Raw genomic sequence first — 22,946 nt, 5'->3', positions numbered from 1 at the left:
GCGGGGTAGGGTGCGGGGTGGGTCGGTCACGCCGACGCCAACAATTGGGGCGCCGTTTCCCCCTTTCTCTGGAAAACTTCGTCTACTACACTTGTGGGCTGGTGCGTGTGAGAGCGTCCCGGTCCGCAGGCTTGTAATAGCCCTCCAGTGAGTGAGGTGCTTCCCATTCTCTATGTCACCCTGTAGAGGTTCTCTTTTGAGTTCTGCTTCTCCATCAGATGTCTTGTTACTCTCTGGGTCCAGTAAGTTCCCTCTGGACAGTTTCCCTCCCCATATTTAGCTTAAACCCACCCCCCGCTCCCCGGCAGGATGTGGCTCTTCTCATTCCTCAGAACTTCCCCAGATATGAAGGTCGGTGCTGGTCCATCCGAAGTCCTGCTTTGCCGGCAGCATCTATATTGCTTCTCCCTCTGCCTGTGTCCATTCTGAGGATCGATAGGCACTCCCTTGAACTCATTCTGATCTTTCTTTTCTGTAAGTCAAGAACAGCATCTCTTCCCATTGCCTGTCCCAACCCTGTTATTTTCCCCAGTGAAGCTGGTAGAGTATCTCTCCGCCATCCGCCCATCAGTGAGATGCTGTGTTGGTTGGAAAGTAGGGAGAAATGTACTACTGTCCTTTCCCCCAGCAAATAAAGTGTTTTCAAATTACTAATAATAGTGATCCATTCTTTGTTATTTTGCATAGAGGAGAGTGAAGTGTCTTGGACGTGGTATTGCTAGAATGTTCAAGGTGTCTTCTGAATGTACCTTTCCCCAGTTGCCAGGTATTTTGTTGTCCCCATGTCCCCAACAGAAAACAAAACATGTTTAGAGGTTTTGGATAAACAAAGCCAAGCTAAACTTGCAGAGGGTAGTAAAACATTTCCTCAAGATGAGCATCTCAGTGGGTGATCTTCTGCCCTACTATTGCACATGGAGCCAAATTCACACCAGTTCTGTATTTGGTCTTCAACTATGTGGTTGCTGCCTTTAATAATCCGATCCGATCCTGCAGTATACAGCTTTGTTGTTTTGTCAGTAATGGTAGGGGATATATTCTTATCCTTATAGATATATTCTTTCAATATATTCTTTCCTTATAGAGTTACCAGGAGGGTGGCAGATTTGGTCACCCTCTTAATTCTGGGCACACTGTAGGCTGTAAAGTTTCTAATAATAGAAACTTTTCTAATAATCTTTGAAACTAATAATAATTAATAATAATAATAATTAATAATAATTAATAATAATAATTAATAATGATAATTCTTAATAATAATATTAAAATAATAATAGAAACTTTTCTCAGGCTTTTAATTTTAATTGGTTTTATATCATAATTTTAAAAATCATTTCATCCTGTTTTTATATTGGTTGTATTTTAACTTACGTACACCACCTAGGAATGCACATGTCAGGCATTATAGAAATATGAAAATAAATAAATAAACAAACAAATAAATAATGCAGGTGGCAGAACTGCCTATACTTCTGATATGAATCACATTCCAAACATGTCATTTACCCTTTGTTAATGTGCCAAGAAATAACTGTAATAATCACTTGAGAATATCTTCTTTCTGCTCTACATGGATCTTGCAACCCAAACCATTGTTTTAGTACGGTCCCCAGCTGCTAATGCTTTACTTCAGTAAAATGTACAGAAAATTACTACTCTTGCACAGTTTATTACAACTTGATATTTGTAGTATTAACTGTAGTTCTCAATAAAATATGTTCCTCCTTTTAATATTTTGTTCTCTTTCCAATTCTTAAAAATTAATCTCTTTTAATGCATATTTTTGTATTAGTCATACTATAGTACGCTAAAACAGTTCTGTTGCTGCGATTAGGAGGACTGGCAATGATTAAACATTTGGAAAATTCTTTTTAAGATTAGTTGGGCAATTGAATAGTTTGCCTTGGAGTGTAGAACCTTCTTCGTTGGGTTGTATTAAATATTCTGCCTGAGAACTGATTCACACGTACAGAAATAGTGGTTTACATGCTGCACAGCACAATGCAGGTGCTTCAAAACTGCCCACATGACTGCAGGTGCGTAATAAACATATGGTGCTACACAACAGGGAACATTGCATTAATCCCAATGCAAGTAGCATTGTCGTATGAAATTGTGCAAGAGTAAGTAGTAGCAGAAGAGGCCCGATGCACAGCACCACAGGTGTGTTCGTTAAACACCCATAGCAGTGCAGGCAGTTCTGAACTGCCCACCTTAATACAGCACAGCAAGTCAGTGCATGGTGTAACCCTTAACTTTGTTGTACCACTTAAGACTGCAGGTGTTGGATCATGCTTTTGAATATTCCCCCGTGTAACCCCCCCCCCCAGTGTTCTCTCTAATTTTTTTCATCTGTGTGCGGGATGAATTTTGTTCTGGGCGGAAGTATCAATACAGTGTGCACAATGTATTCAGAATCAGGGCCTTCCTGATTCAACCTGAGCAGGACCTAAAATTAACTGAGCGGACATCAAAAAATGTGTGAGTGCACGCACATGGGCACGCCTTAGAGGGAACACACTGCTCCTCCCGCCCCGCCACCAAAAAACCTAAAACAAAACAGCTCCCTGCATCCTCAACACTAACCTCTCTGTGATATGCTAGCTTCTCATGTAGAAAGAAGTTCAAGGTTTCTTTTTAAAGTTAGAATGCTCCCCCAGTCAATATTCACCTGTGGTGTAATGCTATATAGTCTAGCAAGGTCCACACAGTGCTATTTCTGCACATTTGAGATCTGTTTTGTTGTGTGATTTTATAAGTATTGGGTCCATTATATCATAAGAAAATTGTAAGATTTGTAGGAAATTTCTGCAAAATTCTTGATCCATTGCACATTCATTGTAAGATTAGAATTTCTACTCTTAGAGGTTTTTAAAAGATAAGTTGGCCTGAAATGTCTCTGCAGTGCTCTTAGTCCAGGCCTTGAGAACTTTTCTTTGAATCTGGGAGCCAGCCGAAAACATCTGGAGCAAAACAGACCCTTAGGAGAATTACCAGACTTAGTGACAGATATTATGGTGGGAAGGTAAATGGACTTCTCTTTGTCCCCTTATAAGTAACATACTTCAAACAGAACATACTTCAAACAGAAATAGGGCTGCCCAGGACAAATAAATATTTTATTAAATAGTCTACAGTGAAATATCCTTGTCTAGGTAACACTGTTACATTTCTAGATGTCTTGGCTCCCTGGCACCTAGGATTTGTCAAGTCCTGTCTTAGTCTAGGATATCTTTCCTTGAAAGTGAAAATGAAAGTTGACCCATGAAAATTTCCAAAAATTTCCATGAAATTAACAAAATTTTCCATGAAAATGAAAGTTGACCCATGAAAATTTCCAAAGCTGTGGTTTAGTTTCCTAATACAACAAATTAGTTTACTAGATTGATCACTTTTTCTGTATATGGCAAATTGTTGGTTGAAGAGAGCTGGTCTTGTGGTAGCATGATTTGTCTCCTTTGCTAAGCAGGGTCTTCCTTGGTTGCATTTGAATGGGAGATTACATGTCAGCACTGTAAGATATTCCCCTCAGGGGATGGGGCCACTCTGGAAAGAGCATCTGCATGTTTTCATGCAGAACTTGTAGGGGTGTGCATGGTCCGGTGCTCCCCCAGTCCGGCACGGGGGGGACTGTTACTTTAAGCAGGGGGGTGGTAGTACTTACCCCCCTGCCGCTCTTCCCCCTCCGGCGCTGGTCTTTTGAAAAATCTTCTTGGGGCGGCAGAGTTCCTCCCTGCCGCCCCTGCCCCCGTCGTTGTTTGTAAAGGCTTAAAAGAGATGAGCACTAGCGGCGCGCATGCGCCCTCCTCGGCGCGCGCGCTCGTCTCTGAGGCTGCCGCGCACACACCGCATACGTCACAGCACACGCGCCGCATACGTCACAGCGCGCGTGGCAGCGTCAGAGATGAGTGTGCGCGCCGAGGAGGGCTCATGCACGCCGCTAGCGCTCGTCTCTTTTAAGCCTTTACAAACAACGACGGGGGCAGGGGCGGCAGGGAGGAACTCTGCCGCCCCAAGAAGATTTTTCAAAAGACCAGCACCGGAGGGGGAAGAGCGGCGGCGGGGGGGGGAAGTACTACCACCCTCCGCTTAAAGTAACAGTCCCCCACCCATCTGGACCGCCGGACCTCCGGCAATGGTCTGATCCGATATATAGCAGCTTCCAATGTTCCTAGTTTTATAGTTGTTTTATATGTTCCTCTTGTAGATGTACTTATTAATGTGCCAGTTCAGATGAACAAAAGTCCCAGTTCGTGAGCAGGACAGGACTGCACCCAGAGCATGCCCTTCCAGACATCATGAAGGATGTCCTGACCAGTGTTCCCTCTAAGGCCTGCGCATGTGCGTGTACTCACACTTTTTTGATGTGTCCTCAGTTAATTTTAGATCTCGCTCCGGTTGAATCAGGAAGGCCTCACTCTGATTCCTGATTCAACCGGAGCGGGATCTAAAATTAACTTAGCACACACTGCCTTGATACTGCCGCCCAGAACAAAACTTATTCCGCACACAGATGAAAAAAATTAGAGAGAACACTGGTCCTAACTAGGATTGTGCACAAAACCAGCTTGCCAGGTTTGGCTTGAATCTAGACTGGATTCGAGCTGCCCCAGGCAGCTTGGGCTCAATCAAGCCCAGCCTGGTCTAGTTCTACAGTTGAGCCAGCTCCAGGGACTCAACAACTATACTTGCAAAGGGGAATCTGGCAAGGATTTTACCTTTCAAAATCAAGCCGCAGTGCGTTGGGATGGTGGCATTGGCCGCAATGGCGGAGGTGGCGGTGGGGGCTCCTTCCACCCTCCTGCTGCTCTCCCAAATGACAGCCCAGGCTGTTTGTGGCCCATTTCGGGCCTCAGTGAACTGTAACCAATCTTGGTTTATTCGAACCAACTTCCCTAAAATAAACTTAGATCTGAAACCCACTTTAAACCTTGAGTTCAGATTTAGATTTATTTTAGGGAAATTGATTGGAATAATCAGTTTAGATACCAGAACTAATCTTGGTTGCTTTCATCCTAAATTTGAAGTAGAATTTCTTGGATGCTTGCATAAGTAGAGGGAAAGTGAGCACATACCCTTGAGGCTTGGCAATGTCACACAAAACAAAACTTTAGCTGTGGTTTATGTGATATCTGAACCAGACCTATGGTTAAGAAAAACAAATCATGGTTACGCATGATGTCTGCATAGGGCATGTGAGCTAATGAGTCATTTAAAAATTTCATAAGGACTATACCAAAATTGCCCTGGTATAGCAATTTTTAATTCCTTGTGCTGGAAACCATAGATGCAGATCTACTTTCTACTTGATTTTCCTCTGAGTACATTTGTTCTCTTGATAATTATTTAAATGTTTGATGTTCCCTGGAAGGCAGTTAATATTTCAGCATTTATTGTAGCTGAAGTGCTGTTTATTTTGGACACTGCTGATGTACTGTACAACACAATTACTATAAAATGAAACAGCTATTTAGTAGAAATGAAGTGGGTGAAGAAGGGAGAGGAAGACATTTTGGTTTTCTAAGACATTCCAGTCTGTCTGTACAATGAAACTTATAATTTTGATGGAATTTCTTTCCTCTATAGATGGGGAGACTGCCACTTTAATAATCATAACAACCACTGTAAGTTCAGCACTCCCTTTCAAATTTCTAAAAACCCCTTTATTCTGTATAAATTTTAAAAATATGAGACTGGGTTGAATGTTATGTCAAAATATACTTCTTCAAATGGGATTTTCTTCTTTGTCAATTGACTTGTGACAAATCTTCCTTTAGTATTTACAAACTATTAAGAAAAGAGGATAAAAGGCCCCTGTTATGGGTGAGGAGGGAAGAGTCACTGCTGTTTTCTCCTGTATCCATGAGTTCTTTAAATAAGGTCATGTGAATCTGTACAACCAACCAGTCATATTCTGTATACCAGATGAATTGATGTAATGATGCATAACATTTCTGAACTTCCGGAAATCAAACAGTAAGTCCGTTCACAGCCAATATGATACCATACTGGAGTGACATTACTTATCAAGACATTTATTTTATTTTTAAAATGTGTGTCCTGCTCTCTTAACAAGTAACTCTTGTAGTTGCTTATAAAAAACAGGTCAAATGAAAACAACCACACAATGGCAATACAGAAACATATACAGCAGAAACATAAAACCAATGCAGCAGACCCAAAAGCTTCTTTGAAAACCAAGATCTTGGCCAGGCAACTGAAGATAGAAAGCTAGGGAGTCAGCTGAGCCTCCCTGGGTGTTTGGTGCCACAACTGAAAATACATCACTGAATCACATTACAAGGAACACAACTGACTAAAATAAATATTTCAGAAGGGCCACCAAAAATAATCTAGAAAGGGAGCAGTTTGTGGGGGGCGGGGATGAAATTGAAAATATGGGAGTCGTTTTATCAGAGGCAGAATAAAATATACCAATACAGTTGGCCCTCATTATCTGCTGTCCTGGTACCCACGGTTTCACATATCCACGGTCAGGCAGTGTAGACCCAACCTTGTTATCTGCAGATTAAAAAACAGTCAGAATTTGCCTATCTGTGGTTCCTGGGTGGCCGGAAATGACTTCTGACGTCATTTCCAGCCACCATTTTGCAGGATGGATCCAAAAAAGAGCCATTTATCCATGGTTGTGTAGACTAGAATGGAACCCCTGCATATAATGAGGGCCACCTGTACAGGTAGCCCTTGTTATTTGTTGGGTTCCGTTCTCGCCTACAGGCATGAATGACGAAAATAAACTGCAAATAATGAAACCTTGAGTCAATGGGAACTGGGAGGTTATGTTTCTTGAGCTTAAAAAAGGTCCAAAAAAGCAGAAGATCCCCCCCCCCAAAACCCCACCCCTGCAAATCCTACACATTTTTGAGATTTTTTTGGGTGGGGGAACTCTTTGGGGGATTTCTTTTTTTTAAAGAGCCACAACATGGCTCCATGCTGCAAAAAGAGCACAGATGTGGAGCAAAATGGAGCAAACAATGACAACCGCCCCCCCAACAAACAAACAAACAAAACAACAAAAAGGAGCAGGTAGTAGGTGATATATACATGTGTTAAATAAACAAATAATAAATATTTTTTAAACTGTGGATATAGCGCGATACACAAAATCACAGGTTCTGGGAGTATGAGTAATGAGGGCCACCTGTATAAGATCCCTGCACTACCTACCATTCATTTCATCTGCTCTGAAAATACTGACTGTGTTTTTTAAAGTCAACATCTTTGTCCCAGGATGATATCATTTTTTGGCTTGTTTAGTGCTATAGTTTTTGGGGTGGGGAGAAGGAAAAGAATAATATAAGTGTTCTTGTAAAACTGCTGATGAGTCCTAATTTTTCTGCCAAGTTCTGAATCTGTGTGTATTTAGTTGAAAACATTTAATGCACACTCTGCTTTACCTCCACTTTAGGGGCTGAAAATATAGCTATAAAAGGAATGGCACAGCTTACAACAAGAGCAGCATCTGTCACTGTTATTTCAATTTGCTGATTTTTTTTTTAGGCCACTTCATCAAACAGTTTGGATAGTAACATTTAACATCCTACATACAACAAACGTTTGGTCTTGCCTCAGCTGCTGAATTGTAATTGCATAAGATCAATAGTGTTGTTTTTTTTCTTGTCCAGCTACTATAATAGGTCAGTAGATAACTGAGATGGATTTAAAATAAGCTTTTTTCATGGAACTGGTCCTGGTAACAGATGAGGATGGTTGGATTCGTATTTTGTAGCTTATTTCTGTCGTTAAGGCCTGCCAATTTACTGTGAATGCATCAAGAAAAGCTGGCACTCTGGCTTTCCATCGTAGCTCTTCCTTAGTGAGCTTCTGGGCCCTTTGTCCTGCCAGAGCTAGCCTGTTTCAACCTAGCAGCTGAGTTAAGGTTTTTCAGGATGTATATTTGGGATATGGAAACTAAATCCATGTCATACTTTGGTGTTTGTGAATTGCATATGTCAACATCACTTTTATCTCTACATGAACAATGAATGTTTGCATTTCTGGTACATAGTAGAACCAGGTTGTGGAACACTGGAATTTATTTTAGGAGTCCTTCCAGATGGCAAAAAGCTGTGCTAGGAAGAGAGAGCTTGCTCATCCGCCACACACCTCTCACAGGCTTGGGTTTACTCTTTCCAGTGGGATCTCATGGGTTGTTCCGATCTCAGCATCTTATGCAGGGACCTTGCATAATTTCTGCAGCACCATTTGCTGGCCAGCTTTTCCTTTTTGTGAATAACCCTCTTCTTTGCTAGAAAAGTACTAATAAAAAGGGGTTGGGTTATTCACTGAAAGCAAGAGTTGGTTTGCAGGTGGTGCTGCGGAAATCATGTGAAGTCCCTGCAGGGCATCTAAATGACCTGTGAGATCCCTCTGGCAAAGAAGACCCCAAACTGCGGGAGTGTGTGGAGGATGCATAAGCTCTCACTTGCAGCTTGCTTGCACACTTTTCATGTTGTGTAAGCTTTTTGCTGTCTGGAAGGGCCCTATGTTATTAATGTGGCTGCATATAAGATATCTGTGTGTTATTCATGTATTATTATCTTAATGTGTGTACATAAGTGATTCTCATGTCTGTAACCTGTCATGCCTAAATGGCATGGTGCAACAGAATGCAAACTTGGAAGAATGTACTGCATGACTTTCTTTTGGTAAATGAATCTCTTCTTTCCCTTCATCCCTTGGCCCAGTGTTTAAGTATTCATCTCTCTTTCTTGCATAAGACAGGATTCTTCCATAGTTCTAATAGTATAACTTGCCTTGTGGTAGCCCTTCATATGATGCCATTAAAAACAAAACATGCACTATCCTCCCTTCCTCTCCTCCCAGTTCTGGCACTTAAAAAGGATGACATTTCACCAGCAACTACTTGCCCAATTTAAACACACACACACACCCATATGTGCAGATAATGAGTTTAAGCTGATAAATAGGTAACAGATTTGTCTCAAATAAAGATCATTCCCCCAAGAAGATCCATTTTCAAAATAAATCAGCAGATTTGTCTGTTTTATTTAATTATTGCTTGTTCTGTCTTTTCTCAATCTGTTGTAGGAAAATGGGCAGAGATGCATTTGGACTATAAACACTTATAGGGCAGGTGGTCTCTCTGTAGGTAGATGCTTCAGTATTATAACAAAGAGTATTTACAGAGAACTTAAACAGAGAGAGGGATAGATGTTGATTGATGTTGCCACATTCAAAATGTAGTTGTTAGAGATTTGTGCAAAGCATTTCAGAGCCTCTATTTCAAGGTGCCAAAATGCTGCGAGCTTCCTGCACCAAATTATTTTGGCAGGGGTGAGCGAGTAAGAGGAGGGAGGCAGGTCTTACCTGCTCCTCCATGGCCCTTCTGCTGCCCCCCACCCCAGTGCAGGGCTGCAGGGCTGCCCCCTTGTAGGGCTGCTCCCAGCAGTGCATGGAGTGTCATAACGAAAATGTCATCAGAGCATGCACAGATGCCATATTGAGTAGTCAGCAGCGCCATGCTGACCATTCAAGATGGTGTCCATGTATGCTCAGACGCTGTTGCCATGATGATGATGCCCCATGTGCTGCTGGGAGCAGCCCTGCGGCAGGGCATTTAATCCTGACAGTGCCACGCTGGGGTGGCGGGGGGCAGCAGTGGGGCCATGGAGGAGCTGGTAAGACCTGCTTTCTTCCTCTTAAAGTGCCTGCTTTCCGCCTCCCCCCACCCCACCCAGTACGTGCATGACATGCTTTGTGCATGTGCTAGTAATGTTTTAGACTGGGAGCCCAGTTTTCATAGGAAACTTGTAGGCTAATTGATAGTTTTTGTCTGGCTTTTGGTCAAAGAGCACTGGCTTTTGCAATATTTTGGAGACAAAAAATATCAATTTTTGATTAACTCACTTAAATGAGCTGCAGATCATTTGTGGTATTTACAAACCTTTATGTTTAGATTTAAATGACGATCATCTAACCTTGGTGTAACATGACAATTATTATAGTATGTTAAACAAATGGAGAGTGTGGTCTAATTATTGTTTTATTACTGTATCCTGTTTAGTCTCCGTGCTTGGTTAGTTCCATCTCTTTTGTAGATGCAGTGGAGAACCTCAATAGTTCAATTCCAAATTCTCATGTTTCCTTTTTTCCTTAGCTTATTTCATTCAGTCTACTTGCTCTGTGAAAGACTCTCCATTCTTTTTCTCACTCTAGTCTTCATTCTTTTCAGTTGTTTTATCATGCGTTTAATTTTTTCCTTTTCAACAGGAATGACTGAAACGCTACACATGGGCTGACATCCAGACTAACAAAATGTACATGTAGTGAACATGTGGCATGTACTATGGGGGTTGGGTGTTTTTTGCTGATCTCCCCTTCCCTCTGTTATGTTTTGGGGGGGAAAGGGCTATGTGACATATAGGCATATTTTCAAGAGTCACATTCGGATACAGTGGGGAGATAAATGAAAATAACTTCTCCTGTAGTGGATAAGCATTCCACTGCATGTGCTTGTTAATCTGGATGTCGGTGAGTGTGTTAAGTGTTCATAGATGCATTGTATAATAGTTGTGAATATGTTCTTTCCCTACCAGAAAGACCACATATGTTAGATAGAGAATTTCATTTCTTGTGTCTGATTGATGTCTGATTGATGTCTCATTGATTGATGGTTCTCACCCAAACTGTGATTCATAGGAGTGCTCCAGTAGACGTTTTTGATTGGTCCTCAAGTGCATGGCCCTACACTTTGTATTATTACAGACCATCTTCTCTCTATAACTCACTCGGTGAGGCCATACCATGTATCCTATCATTTCCAGTCACAATTTGGGTCGCTAATGAATGCCTTCAATTTTCAGGGCAGACTAGGTAGATGCATAGTTTCCCAGCTTTTTATTATTATTTTTATTATTATTATTTAATGAAAAGCAGCCGTGGGAGGCGCCAGTCAGTACAAGATGAATAGCTGCTAGTCATTCCTTTCCTCATCAGAATTGTCCCCCAAAGCCGCTTTTTGACACACAGTGGAAAAGACAGTCAGGAGACTATCACATATGTCTGCCATGTGCCGTCTACTTTGGCCCTTAGTCTTCTTGGCAATTTCATCCCAGACTCCTGCTTATAAAACCCAACAAAATATTTAATGAAATGGGTGCCAGGATGGATTGTTAAAGAACCTTGGTAGTTTCTTCACTCCATCTTGAACATTTGTGCTAAAGAGTAAACATTTGCATTTTAACTTGGAACTAGTTCACAGTTTTACAGTATCCATGTTAGTGCCTCTTGTCTTCAATTTTAGGAGTATATGAGCATTTTGGTGTTAGCTCAACTGTTTTATGAATTCAGTTAATAAATATTTCCCCAGAAAACAGGGTGTCAAAACTTTCTAACATGATCTAGAATTGGTGAGCCCGTATTGCATTATAACTTGCTTCACATTTTGTTCTATATCTTTAATTATTACTAATGCTCTTCAAGAGAAATCTGAGGATCTGAACCTCATTCGCTTATTCACCATTGAACTGTGAGACACAGAAATGTTCTTGGTCCACTGGTGCCTGGGAGCCACCTAGGAGTGGATCCCCTCACCCTTCAGGGCACCCAGCTGGCAAATGAACAGCTCACCGGCTGGGAGAAAGCGACTGGTGGTGCTTAAGTGATCCAGTGCTGGCCCTTGTGCCAGCATCAGAAGCTTTTCAATGCATGGGGTGTGGCCAGCATTGGAGCATGCATGTGCTGCCTATCACCCACCCCTCTCCCAGCCGGGAGCGCTTTGTTCACTGAGTGGGTGCTTCATTTCTGTTCCTCGCTTGGCTCTATTGGATTGGTACCAAAGTAATTTAGTTTTTTATGGTAGATTGCCTTGTTTTTGAGAGTCTGATTCTGCTGAGTTAGAGGTGGGGATCTCTTATCCTCTGTGTGAATTTGCCAAAAGGCTTCAGTCATTTAAGAGCTAGCATGATGAATCTGGTTGGTTATATTCATCTAGGGAAAATAACCAATATGCACATAGATTAGAAAGCCGACAGCACATTTCACTTCTGCTCCTTGCCACAAAACACTTGTATTACAGCTGACACTGGGATACTCTGAACTGGCATGCTGCCATTCTGTAAGTTTAGAATGATTTCAACAAAGAATATAATGTAGGTATAGTCATATACTATAGTTTCTTTACTACTACTTCTAAAATTTCCTTGGCATTTAACCATCCAACACTAAATCTTTTTTTTGTAAAAGAAAATTAAATACAGTAGTTGTTTCCATAATAACTCTCAAAAGTGTGGGGAGTGAGAAGGGCAATGTTAAATCCAGTGGATGAACCATGACTGTAAAAATGTTATGTGTAGCAATGTGATCAATATTGCCCTACTTAAAACTGGGCATAGTGCCACTTCATCTGCAGACTGGGCAGATTTTAAGTGTAAGTCTAGTGGAAAATCGAGGTGTTAGAAAGAGTTTCATGGAGGTCTGATTCTGTCATATGTCAGGACTTGCTATAGCAAGCAAATAATTGCATCTCTTTATACCTTGTCTTATTTAGATATAAACTGAGCATCTTAAAGTTTTCCTCAATTCAAGCTTTTGATAGCCTTTCTATCTTCATTGGCTCCTCCCTTCCCATTGGTTGAGCAACTGTGGAACCTTTAGAATAGCAATAGAATGTTGACAAACAGTGTAGTTTTCTGCAAAGTGAAACCTCTTGCATAAACTGGCGACAAAAATGCAGCCTTGGAGGGAACAGTACTCAGAGACATATTTGCAAGGAGAAAATAAGGGGAAGAATGGATTTGGTGATGGAAATTAGTTTCCTACATGGGTGTGCCTTTTCAAGGAGGGCAATAAAATATCAGTTGGGTCAGGTCTTTGTCATTGTACTGCATGCAAGCATCAGGGCACTGTGCTTGCATGCTAAGGCTGTGAGGAGGAGGAGGAGCCTTGTCAGCAAATGTGTGTATTGTCAAGAGATTTGTGCACCAAGTCTTGAGCAAATGGCTGTGTGGTAAGGCACTACTTTTGTTATTGCTCTTGCAATTGGAGGGTGTGAATGGAATAATATACAAGGAACAGTCTCCCTGTAGATGTCCTGATGTTGTGAAATGTTTTTCCTTGGGAAGCCTGTTTTCCTATATCCTTTGTCTCGTTTCAGAAATTGGTGAAAATGTTTTATTCTGCAGAATAAATTGGAATAAATTGGAATTGGAAGTAAAAATTTTAAATTGCTGACTGTTGCTGCAATTTAATATGTACTCCTGTAAGTAGTTAGATTTTATGTTTTATGATGTTTAATATTAACCTTTTTACATTAGCCACTTTGAGAACACATAGGGATATATAATATATTATAAATAAGAGTTCACTCCATTTGTACTGTGAAAATTGCAGTAAAAAGGTAAAGTTTGCTGTTGAGTCGGTGTCAACTCCTGGCAACCACAGAACCATGTGGTTTTCTTTGGTAGAACACAGGAAGGGTTTACCATTGCCATCTCTGCCAAGAGCCAGCGTGGTGTAGTGGTTAGAGTGCTGGACTAGGACCGGGGAGACCTGAGTTCAAATCCCCATTCAGCCATGAAACTAGCTGGGTGACTCTGGGCCAGTCACTTCTCTCTCAGCCTAACCTACTTCACAGGGTTGTTGTGAAAGAGAAACTCAAGTATGTAGTACACTGCTCTGGGCTCCTTGGAGGAAGAGTGGGATATAAATGTAATCATCATCATCATCATCATCATCTCCTGCGCAGTATGAGATGATGCCTTTCAGCATCTTCCTATATCGCTGCTGCCTGATATAGGTGTTTCCCATAGTCTGGGAAACATTACATTGCACAAATTTTGGAACAAGGGAAATGCACATAATACCTGTCACTCCTTGAGCTTTGCTTTGTATTCTAGTTCAGCTGATTGTGTGGTTTTCAATGGAAATATTTACAGGATTTATGTATTCCCAAATACAGGAAGGCATTTACCTGCCCTAGATTTTAGTGTGCTATTGTCAGCATAGTCAGACAGGAGATTCAGTGGGAAATATTATTTGGATAGAGTATGCCCTTGTGAATCAGATGAAATCAAATCACTGAGACCTGTGTTGCTTTTTCCCCAGTTTCACAGAAATTAACAGAAAAGGTTAATTGACTCACTAATTACAATGTACTTGAGTAGATCATTTGATTACTCTCTGATGATAAGTCTTTAACAGAGAACACATCTTTTTTGTTGTTATATCTATGAGGATTTGAGGTAAAATTATTCTGGGTCAATAACTGGTGACCACCCAGTATTTCTTTGCTATATATTGCTTGGTGCCATATATACATTATTTTTTTGAGTTTATGCAAAGGTCTATTGATCACCCAGTATTTCTTTGCTATATATTGATTGGTGCCATATATTCATTATTTTTATGAGTTTATGCAAAGGTCTATTGATCAGATTAATAAACTTTTAAAAAAATTGTTATTATTTTGCTTTGAGTATAGTGTGAAAGATCTCCTAGCAAATTGTTATCCAACAAAGCATCACTGTATCCTTCCTTGAACTAGAGGCCTTTATATGTTAAAAAGAAATTGGAGTGTACTTTTCCTTTTAGATCTTGTCAATGCAAGAAAATTGTATTGACTTATTAAATCAATTTCTCAACTGAATCAGTTAAGAGCATTGTCCCTGTTTAGGCAGACACTTTCTACATTTGAACAAAATTGATATGGCCACCTTAATGTCAATTCCTTATTCTGAGTTGTAATAAGGCACTTGTGGTTACATGGATTCCTTGGAACCCAAGGACAGTATCCAACTTTCTAGATCATCTGGTTGACTGCGTACCTGTGGGAGGAGCAAAGCATTCTAGTTCTCACATAGCATTTCCAAAATACAAATATAACTATGATACATTGTATAGAATGTAGTTTATACCTTCATTAGAGAACCAGAAAGATAAAAATCATGATCCAAATATATATCCATGTATGGATAGACATGTACACAGAGCCAGAACTTAGTTTGATATTTCTGCTGTTATAGACAGCTCTCATTGCAAAAAGAGACAAGCTAATGTGTGAACGGCTGGAGATAGACAGCTTTTGAAAGAGTTGGAAATTGTTTGAGGACTAAACTACACATGATGTTAATAACATCATTACAAAGGTGAGAACTTGGGAAGTGGTTTAGATCTGTCTGTTCTGGATGGGGTTACACTCCACAGAAAAGAGCAGGTATGTAGTGTGGGAGTACTTCTGGACCCAAACCTTTCTCTGGTTGCTCAGGTTGAGGACTGGAGTGGTTGGCCAGGAGTTATTTTTATCAGCTTCAACTGATACACCAACTGCATCCATTTTTGGAGATAAAGATTTGTTAAACAGTGGTGCACATGCTGGTAAAATAAGAGCCTCTCCTTTATTTATGCTTTAAATAAAAATTGTTTTAATTTAATTTGTTTATGCTTTAAATAAAAAATTGAAAACATACCTGTTTAGTTAGGTGTTTAGTTCTTAGTATTAAAGGTAAAATTTTAAACTTATTTTAATCTAAATTTTAAATGTTTTAATTGATTTAAAGTTTTAATTTTTTGTGTTTTAAAATTGTAAACTGCCCAGAAATTTATATATGGGGTTCTACAAAAACCCAATAAATAACTACAGGACTATTTTTTCTTTCTTTCAAACAACATCACACAACAACCTTCAGACAGCAAAGTATAACATCCCTACCTCCTGCTAAAGTCTGGATCAGGACTGGACTTCCTGGTATAAAAAATGGAAAGAGTCCTGCATGGTTTAATCATGTTGTTAAATGTAAATGTACATACATGGGAGGTTTTGCTTTATGTAGAGGTTCCACACTTTTTTTGTCACATTATTGGCTCTGATCAGGTATCCACAAATTTAGGCTTAGATCACTAGCCATAATGATTTGTGGTCACCCCCAATTCCCTTTCTTCCTTCAGATCCTTTTCTGGAACATGCAGAGGTCTTAGGAGAGAAACAGATCTTCTGCCATTTGCATTGGAATATTGAGATGCTAAGAAACAGTGAGAGTCCACTCCTACTGCTCAGAAAGGATTCCTGCTGTTTCTTACCTTTTCAAAAATGGCAACGAGACCTCTGCTGAGGATAAATGTATGGGTGCTGGTTGTCCTGCTCACCTGGGACACCTGCCCACCTGGGGCTGGGGTCACTCACCACTGATGAGCTGACAAGTCTCATCAGTGATCTAGAAGTAGGGGTAAGCAGCGAGGTGGCTAAATCTGCAGATGATACCAAACTCTTTTGCATAGTGAAATCCAAAACAGATTGTGAGGAACTCCAAAAGGATCTCTCCAAACTGGGTGAGTGGGCAACCAAATGGCAAATGCAATTCAATGTAGGCAAGTGTAAAGTGATGCACATTGGGACAAAAAACCCCATCTTTATGCATTGTATACATTGATGGGATCTGAGCTGTCAGTGACTGACCAGGAGAGGGATCTTGGGGTCGTGGTGGACAACTCATTGAAAGTGTTAACTCAGTGTGTGGCAGCTGTGGAAAAGGCCAATTCCATGGTAGGGATCATTAGGAAGGATTGAAAATAAAACAGCTAATATTATAATGCCCTTATACAAAATGATGGTGCAGCCACACCTGGAGTACTGCATACAATTCTGGTCACCACATCTAAAAAAGGACATTGTAGAACTGGAAAAGGTACAGAAGAGGGCAACCAAAATGATCAGGGGCCTAGAGCACCTTTCTTATGAGGCAAGGCTACAACCCATGGGATTAATTAGTTTAGAAAAAAGACGACTGCGGGGAGACATGATAGAGGTCTATAAAATCATGCAAGGTATGGAGAAAGTGGATAGAGAGAAATTCTTCTCCCTCTCCCATAACACTAGAACCAGGGGTCTTCCCATGAAATTGATTGCCGTGAAATTTAGGACCAGCAAACGGAAGTATTTGTTCACACAAAGCATAATCAACTTGTGGAATTCTCTGTCACAAGATGTGGTGACAGCCAAACAATCTGGATGGCTTTAAGAGGGGTTTGGATAACTTGATGGAGTAGAGGTCTATAAACAGCTACTAGTCAGAGGGCTATAGGCCACCTCCAGCCTCAAAGGCAGGATCTCTCTGAGTACCAGTTGCAGGGGAGTAATAGCAGGAGGGAGGGCATGCCCTCAACTCCTGCCTGTGGCTTCCAGCGGCATCTGGTGAGCCACTGTGTGAAACAGGATGCTGGACTAGATGGGCCTTGGGCCTGATCCAGCAGGGCTATTCTTATGTTCTTACGTTCTTAAGTGGATTTATAGATGCCTGTCTCTGAACATCAAACACGTTTGTGTGGATTTGAAACCTGCTCACCAAAGGCAAAAGTGAGATGAGCATACACACCATGAACAGTGATCCCTTAAATAATAATAATAGAAAATGTTCAGCTCTCTGAAAAAAACTGCCAGCTCTGCTTAAATTCAATTAATTCAATTTAACTGCTTGTGCATATGTCTGTTAATATTTTGGCAGACCCACATTCTTGACTACAGTATTTAAAATTAAAGGCTCAAAATTAATTTTCTTAATTCTCTTCTTATGTTGGGTGATACTGATGAATTGTTTTGGGTTTATTTAAGGCCCTGGTAGATGATCGCTGTTTGAATTTGTAAGAACGCTCATATTCAGCAGAGAAAGAGCAACTGTCCTTGTTCAACCCCAGTAAAGCATCTTGTCCAGCAGCTATTGCTGGTGTCTCCCTTTTTTGTTTTGTTTTGTTAGCTTGTGATCCTCTTCAGGAGCGGAAACTATGTTACTCATTTTGCTATATAAACTGCTTTGAGAACTTTTTTTTTGTTTAAAAGTGATATATGTGTAATAATCATGACACAAACTATTGCAAACAACATGTACCTTATTCCAAATGCATAGCCTTAGAAAAATGTTTTCCAGATGGATGGTGACTGTAAGTGTGCTATGAAGTATTTTCCCAATTAAAGATGATACTTCTACTTTCAAGTTGGCCTGCCAATTGTGAGTAATAGAATCTGAAGAGATTAAGAAGCAACAGATTGTCAGAGGCTGAAAGGATTAAGAGTTTTCCTCACAGTAGTGCAAGGATCAGAAGCTTTCAAGGCTTCATATTTTGAACACTCACTTGTTGGACCATTTCTGAAGCATTATTGAGATGAGAGGGAACAAATACATAGACCAAAAAATGGTTTCCTTGTGCCTGATCATTTTAGAAGCATTATTGAGATGAGAGGGAACAAATAAATATAGCAAAAATAGTTTCCTTGTGCCTGATCTCAAAGAATACATATAGCTGCAGTGAAAGATTTTATTCAGTCAAGACAAGCAACTTTATTTTAGTTCTTAATGACACTCGTAGACTTTTGTATACTTTGACCTTGTTGCAGAAGTGTTTGGTTCTTTGCAGTCTTTCCCATACAGCCCCATTCTCTCCCTCACTCATATAGATAGTTCATGAGTGAAATTCTTTATTTTAGTGTCCTTGCTTGCTTCTCCTTGACTCAGGATGGAGCCTTGTCAATCTCAACCCTTGACAAATAATGAGGTCACTCACATAATCAAAAACTGTGTACTACCCCGGTTTGGGAGTGTGTGCTCCCAATTTTTGGTTGTGTGGAAGCAAGATAAGAGGAAAAACTGGGTAGAAGTGATTGTGTGGAAGGAAGAAAATCTACCCAGGGTTTCCTCCTACCTTGCTTCTGTGCAACTAAAAATTGGGAGCGCACACAGCTCCCAAACCTGGGTAGAACACAGTTTTTGATTGTGTGAATGACCTCAATAAATAGTAACAATTCTTTGTTAAAAATCTAACAGTCTCCTTTCTATTTAAATTCACCCTTTGCCTCTGTGTGTCCTTTATTCCAGGGGTGGGGAACCTTGGCCCTCCAGCTGTTTTTGAACTACAACTCCCACCATCCCCAGCCACAATAATGGGAGTTGTAGTTTGACAGCGGCTGGAGGGCCAAGGTTCCCCACCTCTGCTTATTCAATGCTGTAATCCTGTGACTGCTGCTGTTTATCCTGTATTCAGTGCTCTAATCCTGTGATTGTGACACTGTAGTAATAGACAGATGAGACAAGCAATAATTATATCTCCATTCTGGGACAGGATCAACAGAAACTTGATATACTAGGCTTGGAGCAGACTCTGAAATTATGCTGTGGTGAGCTGCCATACTACATTGTGTGGTGGCTCTTTGAAATCACTGCATGCACACAATGATCTGGCTATTTACCCATGTTGCTATGTATTTTGTTTGTTTACTTCATACCGCAAATAATAAGTATTTGTTTTGTATAGTACTTATACCCGCTTTTCAGCCCTAACAAGCAATGGCTCATAGAATCAATTGAAACTAACAAAATGAAAGAAAATTAAAAACTATTAATCAAGCACAGCAATAATAACACAGACATTAGCAAGAGAGCATCAAAATCCACACTGGGGAACAAAATAATCATCCCTGGAAATTAGCCAGCTGTTGGAAAACCAAGTGGTCAGGTGAACCTCCCAGGGAAGTAATCTGGGCAGTGCTACTGAAAAGGCCTTGTCCTGCATCTTTGCCAATTGAGCTTCTAAAGGCACAGGAACACAGACCTGGGGCCTTCTGAGTAGATGGCCATCCCCCAAATCCCAGACTTTAAAGGTGATAATCAGCACCTTGAATTGCACCTGGAAACTAACTGGAAGCCAGTGCAGGTGAACAGTGCGGGAGCCAGGGAACGGAGACCCGAGTTCTGCACCATCCCCGATGGCCCCACTGTGTGCACATGCCACGTGTGCCAGTTATGCCTCTTGTGCATGATGTCGCTGGAGGGCCCACATGAGCCGTCTTGAGCACATTCCCAGCCTGGTGGCTGGGTACATTTGTTTCCTTTTCTCTTCTCGCTGGAGGGAGAAGAAGGGAAACAAATGTACTAGCTCTGGAGGATTCACACGGGCCCTCCAGTGACCAGGCCACACCTAGATGCACTTGACATCATGCACAAAAGGGGCGTGGTCAGGTCTCCAGAGGGCTTGCATGTCTGTTGGCTGGGTACATGAACTTGCTGGCAAACATTGGCTGGGAATGAACTGCAGAGGGCTTGCATGGCCCTTCTGTGGCATGCAGCTGTGTTCTTTGAACCTGTCTACTCAGTGGTGACTTCACCCTTGCAGGTGAACCAAAATGGGAATTGCATGCTCTGAAGTGCTGGTCTCAACAAGAACCTCACACTTCACTGAGATAATTTTGCCCCCCCCCCCCCCAGTACTAGGCTTATTGCATTGCGAAGGTTTTGTGAATTGTGAGATTCCTGACAGAAGTAAGAGTAAACGCTATCATCCATGTAAAGAACTCACATGGTACAGCCTTCCTTCAAAGCACAGTTGGGGTTTAGAAATCTGAATTGTAACCCCATTTTTTAAAAAAAACCATGGTAAAGTAGCATGTCAAGGAGAAGACTAGTCTAGAATACTCCTTGTTGAGCTAGTTTTCAGTGTGTAGGGAGCTTTTGGAGGCAAGGGAGCATACAATAAGGCAAACCCTTCTACCAATCAGGAATAAACTGTGACACACAATTCCTCTTCCTGTTTGCCCCTGTGTCAAAGCTTGGTTCTGTAGCTAGTTCCTGGGTTGAGGTAGTTGAATTATCTGCTTCAAATATAGGGTGAGTTTAGATAAATACATTGTTTCCACTTTTTTTTTTGCACAACATCTGAGTGTACACAGGTGATTAGGAATGGCTGGCTGTACATGGAGCTGATTTTGCCAGGTATGTGGAAATGCCAGGTAGCATAAATAAATAAATAGATAGATAGATAGATAGGAAGCTTAGTTTCATCACTTGGCCATTTCCCACAAATAAGTGACTCGCTATGTATAAGCAGTTGCTATGTGGTTCTTTGTCGTCTGAATCTACCCTAAAATTGTTACTTTTATCAAGTAGATGAAGCAGGGCTTGGACTCCAGAGAAAACTGGAGAGTTGATTCTGAACTGTTAGCAGGAAGGATTGAGCATCTAGCAAGAGGAGAAAATGCATCCAAACTGCTAGCTAGGAGTTAATAGTTTTGCTCATCAGTACTGTATGTATTATATTTTATAACAACTTTCCACTGTTCCAAGTGAGTTACAAAGCATTGGAAGATACAGTTAAAACAACAAAACCCTTCAGAATATTGAATAGTTAAAAACTAAGAAGGCCACAGAACTTGTGTCAGAAGCAAACAAAAAATCACTAAAAAATAAGAACAGTCTTTAAGAACAGGGCATTAAAACCTGGCCTGGTTAGTGGATGAGTGCAGGTAGATGAGTGCAAGTAGACGAGTGCAGGTAGAATGTTGAAAACTAGACTTCATGGGCAGGAAGCTCAAATACTTAGAAGGCTATGCTTAAGGCACATCAGAGTCTGAATTACCTCACTTGCTACGTAATAGCAATTCTTTCCTCTCACTCTCAGGTGAGAGAAAAGGGCTCCTTCAGCCACTTACTGCTGCCCAAACTGGCAGGGAAGGAGTGGTGCTGGTGATGGCAGCTGCAGGAGTGGGAGGAAGGGAGAGGGGGAGATAGCAAGAGTGGCAAGACAGGGGCTGGCCTGCGCCAAGCGGGCTGGCATCAGCACAGATTGCACAGCTGTTGTGGGGGGGGAGTTAAGGGGGCCTTGGCAGGTGGAGGGACTTTACAAGGTGGTGGGCAGGAGGCCCTCTGAAAATTTGACGTGCCTCTGGTGCCACCCCAGAAAAGGGGAGACCGTACCCTAGGAGACTCGGCAGTACCCTAGGAAACTTTCCAGATCAAATATATTCAAGATCATTGCAATAGTATCTTGATTCTAATGGTTCTGTGATTCTTAGATGAGTTACTGGGAGGGATTCATGGTGGGGGCCCCCAGAAATGATGCTTTGCAGTCTTAGCATTTGCTTCCTGACATTTTTGGTGCTGGAAGCAACACTGTGTGACACAATGCCAAAAAAGATACAGAAATCTTCCAAGTATGTAAGGCAGTGTGCTTTCTGAGTTGCAGAGTATTGCTGATGTTAAAGACTCTCTTAATTTGGGATGAGAAGGGGGAAGAAGAGCATGCCTTCAGAACCTAATATGGAAGTGTGAAGTGGGCTGTATGAATTTTCATGAAGCACTTCCTGTGTTTTGAGGAAGGACAGGAACACATACTTCCTGTGTTTGAGAGTAGGAAAGGCTGGTGGATTTTCTGCTCTTATTTCCTTTCAGGACTTTCCATAGAGAACTGCTTAAGTGTAGCCCAATTTATCTGGACAGCTGATGATGTTTGTGACTGGGCCATAGATGTTGGTTGAGAGTCTGTAAAACGAAGTTTAAAGTGCTGAATGGTTCAAACCAAACCGAGTTCTATTTGAACTGGCCCAGTTCGACCAGTTCAAATTTGAACTGGACTGGCCACCCCAAAAGGCAGCTGGTCCAAGTTTGAACCGGACCGGGCTCAGTTCGAGGGCTATGCTTGTAAAGGGGAATCCGGTGATGATTTTGCTTTACAAGCAAATGCGTAGGAGAGTCCTTGAAAAGGGCAGCCCGGGGTGGGGGTGGGGTGGGGGCGAGGGCGAGAGGACACCTTGCCAGCTTCTGCAGCAGTGGCAGTGCAGTGGCAGCTCCTCTAAGCCCTGCCGGTGCTCTCCCCCAGCAGCGCATGCTGGCAGCGGCCCAGTTCTGGCCTCTGCAGATGCACATGGTTGTATGTTGTAACTCAACTTGAGACTTTGTGTTAAGGCAGGATAAAATAGGATTTGTTGCTACACTTATTGACAGATTGGGTTAAACTCTGAAGTCTTTCCCTACGGCTCTGTGAAGTCTTCCTCTGGCACTTTTGCAACATGGGGTGGGGAGAATGGTTTTACTTCTTGTTCTCCAAAGTCTGATTTAGGAAGAGCAGGAACCAGCAGAAGTCCTTGAGCAGTAAGAGTATCTCTCATGGTTCACCAAAGAGGCTTTATCCTACAGTTTAATCCCAGG

General features: G+C 41.4%; 1 protein-coding gene across 7 annotated transcripts in view; it reads left to right on the top strand.

Annotated features, from left to right (window-relative positions):
* TSPAN18 (tetraspanin 18) overlaps nt 1-22,946 on the top strand; it is a 301,343-nt gene that overhangs the window by 854 nt on the left and 277,543 nt on the right. The window lies entirely within an intron of this gene.

Source organism: Hemicordylus capensis, chromosome 1, assembly GCF_027244095.1.
Source record: "Hemicordylus capensis ecotype Gifberg chromosome 1, rHemCap1.1.pri, whole genome shotgun sequence".
Classification (NCBI taxonomy): Eukaryota; Metazoa; Chordata; class Lepidosauria; order Squamata; family Cordylidae; genus Hemicordylus; species Hemicordylus capensis.
The sequence above is the reverse complement of the archived record's forward strand: the minus strand, read 5'-3'. Positions and strand labels throughout refer to the sequence as shown.